This window comes from Frankliniella occidentalis, unplaced genomic scaffold (assembly GCF_000697945.3).
Source record: "Frankliniella occidentalis isolate FOCC.00 unplaced genomic scaffold, Focc_3.1 Scaffold26, whole genome shotgun sequence".
Taxonomy (NCBI): domain Eukaryota; kingdom Metazoa; phylum Arthropoda; class Insecta; order Thysanoptera; family Thripidae; genus Frankliniella; species Frankliniella occidentalis.
In genome coordinates, this window is record NW_026267156.1 from 2,067,178 (window position 1) to 2,071,149 (window position 3,972).

Consider the following 3,972-nt stretch of genomic DNA (forward strand, 5'->3'; position numbering starts at 1 on the left):
GCAGATGTCTACGCAGACTCCCACTTTTAGAAAACTTCTTGTTGCAGAGAGTACATTCGAAAGGAGTTTCTTCTGTATGGGTTCGCAGATGTACAAGCAGACTCCCACTCTCCGAAAATTTCTTGTTGCAGATAGTACATGCGAAAGGAGTTTCTCCTGCGTGGTTTCGCAGATGGACACCTAGGTTGTGACTCCGAGAAAACTTTTTGTTGCAGAGAGTACAATCGAAATTCTTTGCAGGCATAGGCATAGTGGGAGAGCAAATAGACTCGCTGTATCTGAAAAGAAGAAAACAATAAATAATAAGAGAGGTATTGAGTTAGCATCCATTCCTTCTGTCCATTTCTCTGCCACTGCCACTAGTGTCTTTCGTTAAAAATCCAGGCATTACTCGACTGCGTGGGCTACTAAGACGCATCTTTAGAAGGAGAGGAAAAAGGGGGGGCAGAGGAGTAATCGCTTTCTGTCTCACAAAAGAGGGGACGGGGCGGTGAAACAGTCAGATTGCATTGACGCTTTTATTTGTTGTTATTTGCACCGAATGACAATGTTTGTCACTGGTTTTTGCTGTCTGTAGGTAGGTACTTTTCAAAAGGTCCGAAGTGCCACAAAATTTCTCTTTTTTCAATCAGATAAGATAAAGGTTTGCTATATCTCTGATGAGGCGATTGACATTTGACAGACTAGACATAGTTATGACAATATTTGGACAAAGTCTTTAAAACGTCTTTTTAATTTCCCTTCTTACGAGTTTTTGTAACAATTTTCGGACTAAGACAAAAAAAGATTAGAGAAGACTTTAAAAAGTGACCATAAAGTATGTATGACCTGAGCTGTGTTCCATAGGACGTCTTTTCCAGTCCTTGAATGTCCTGTCTTCCAGGACATATATGTCTATCCTTGTCCCCGTGTCCACATAGGCTGCACACGTCCTTTTCAGTCCCTGTATGTCTAGTCCTCTCGGATGGAGAGCGTCATAGTCCTCAAGGACATATTGTCTAGTCGAGTCCAGGTATGTCCAGTCTTGGTGTGTCCAGTCGTTCAAGACATGAATGACAGTTATGTCTTGTTTAGTTTCTGTATGTTTAGTCTCCCAGGAAGATAGAGGGTCAGTCGATTAGGACATATTTTTTGTCCCGTCCGCATATGTCCAGACTTGACTTAAAAGACGTTTATGTCTTGAATAAACGCTGACTGGGCAAAACCAGGGGTATGCACTGTAAAAAGCTTACGAACTAAATGCTTTGCAACGTTACGAACAATTTTCGTTCTTTGTATTGCAAAGAAATTGTTCGTGTTGCAAAGCGGTTATTTGTAAGGCTAGACAGGTTCTTACGAACAATCGGTTTGCATTACGAACTATTTGTTCGCAAGCTTACGAAGAATGAGTTCGTAATACAACGCTTCAAATTCCTTCGTAAGCTACGAAAGTTTTGGTTTGCATTACGAACCTATTGTTCGTAAACAATTTACAGTGTGCAACGGGCGGGTGAGCGCCTAAGCGTGTGAGTGATCAAAATTTCAGATCAAGTCGAAACCTACAATGGACGCCTTCGTTACAGATAGGCCTTTCAATACGTATGCGAGTTTCTCCGGTAAGTAGAGTGGTTCTCCCACATTAACTCAACAAAGTCAGCCATTCGGTGGCGTAGACCTTACCTCAAACCGCTCTTTTGCAAATACTACGTAATGACGACTTACCGGGATAAAATTCCAGAAAAGTCGGAAAGCCTATGTGGTGTACTGAATGCATTGGTTTGTATTGTTAGACACGAAAAGTCGGAAAAATCACACTCTGAAGCCAGCCGCGCGGGTCCCACCCCACACGCTCGGCCGGCCCGCCCTGCCGGCCCGAGGCATCGCCTCAGCCCTCCCCCAGCCCTGGCAAAACATATGTCCCTGGACACCGGACAAGGACTGGACAGGACACCACTATGACAAATATACCAGTGCATGGAGACGTAGGCCTACAACACTGACACTGCTGGGATTTAGGATAAGGACATTGAAAGGACGTGAACATGGACACAAAATGACATACCGAAGACATTGTCTAAGAAGTCTTAGTAAAGACATGGAACGTAAGTGCGGCAAGACATTCCATAGACTAGCTCAGGACTAGACTGTTACAAGACATAACAAGTAAGTCCATGCAGACATACGGAAAGACATATGTAAACGACATAAAGACATTTGTAGACATACAAAACGGCATCACCAGTCCTGAAGACATGCCAAGGACATTTCAAAGACTGTGTTGACGGACATCAGGACATGAATATGGCATAATATGGACACACAAAAGACTTAAAAGACACAATGACATTAAAAAGACTGAATGCAGACATAAAATCATGTCCTTCATATGTCAATCGCCTCATCAGGGATGATTTGTTCGCGATAAACTTAACCATGATCGCTGGCGAAATTAAGTAGGTGACAAACATTACTATTGCTTACATTATTACTATTATTATTAACATTATATTGCGTTATTGCGAAGGCGGAAACGAGGGAGGCGTGCCTGTCAGCGAGCCTGTGCGGGAGGCTGGGAGCTGCCTTTAGGCCGCCCGCCGCGCGCCGCCAGCCTTAAATAATTCATGGGTCGCGCGGGGGCCGCGGCCTAGGCTGCCTACAGGCGGCCTACGGGCGGCCTACGGGCGGCAAGACGCACTCGCGACGAGAAACGTGCTATAATTTATCATTAGATGTGCGCGCGCCGCCCGCGCCGCTGCAACATGCCGGCCGCCACCGACGCTCTCCCCGTTTGATGGAAGTGTGAAGATTGGGTTATGCTTATATAGGCGTCGCCCTACGGGACTAGGGAAGGGAGAGAGAGGGAGAGAGAGAGAGTGAGAGAGCTGTTGGCTGGGCGCGACATTCTGTAGTGACGAATTGGGGGCTGTTTCTTGTTAAATAATTAACAGAGTAGGGCTGTAATGAAGCACTGAGCAGGGCTGCCAGCCTCCATTACATCTCCCCCCCCCCTCTCTCTCTCTCTATGAGCATTCCACCCCCGCCCCACTTAGCGGCTCTGACGCCTCTCTAACAGCTGAATTAATTGGCGACAACTTAACACCCCATCGTCACCAATATCGCCATTAGCGCGGCCTCCCCCGCGCACTCTGTCCCCTCCGCCCCTCCACGCGATTCGCAAACATTTATGGCACCACTGGGCCGCTCTGCTTTTCAATTTGCCATCATCACGATCGGTTTTGAGGATCGAAACGAAGGTTGCGAGAATATAATTGCCAAAATCACTAGTCAGTTTCGATCCGATACAACGACGGAGATACTGCTATTGGAATACACCGTCAGCCTCAGTTCGCGGCACGGAGGAGTGGAGAACTGTCAACGCAAAGTGCGTTTCGGGAAAGAGAGGGAGGAGGGAGGAGGGGGGGTATGGGGTAGGGGAAAGGGATGCGGCGGGTGGTGGGAGAGCGGTGAGTTGGGGGCGTGGCGTGGTGTTTGGGGCCTGGGCGTTGAAACGAAATGGCCGTCCTCACTTTGAGCACAAAGCCGTATGTTTTACTCGGGCTTACAAAGTCATTAAAGTGATGAATATTAAGGGTCCGCGGGCCGCGGGGCCCGACCAGCCTCTCACCCCCGGCCTCTCATCTTCCTCCCGACCCATCGCGGCAGGTTTAGAAGCAGGCCGGCCTGGGGTAAATGGCTGCCCTGCGCATGCGAAGCAGTTACCCCCCGCCCCGTGTGGTGGTTACCCACCCCCCACAGTTACCTCCTGGTCGCCGCGCCCGGCTTTTGGCTTCACGCCTGGCTTAGGCCGCTCTTTTGGTTTTTCCTCTGAGCCACTCCGCGCTCCGCCACGCCCTTCTGCGAAAATCTCTCCATTAATTCGGGGCCGTGTCAGCCCCTGCCCCCACCTCCTCCTCTCCCCTCAGATTCAACCCCCTCTCTCAACGAGTCCACTTCAACTCACGCCCGCTGCTGGCGCGGAAGGGTGGGGTGGGG

At 48.9% G+C, this 3,972-nt stretch overlaps 1 long non-coding RNA gene across 1 annotated transcript in view; it reads right to left on the minus strand.

The window, feature by feature from the left end:
• Window positions 1–6: 6 nt before the first annotated feature.
• LOC113211509 (uncharacterized) overlaps window positions 7–3,972 on the minus strand; it is a 29,935-nt gene continuing 25,969 nt past the window's right edge. Inside the window, exon 3 of the long non-coding RNA XR_008010909.1 lies at window positions 7–278. This is a non-coding gene — a long non-coding RNA (uncharacterized LOC113211509). The remainder of the gene's footprint in view (window positions 279–3,972) is intronic.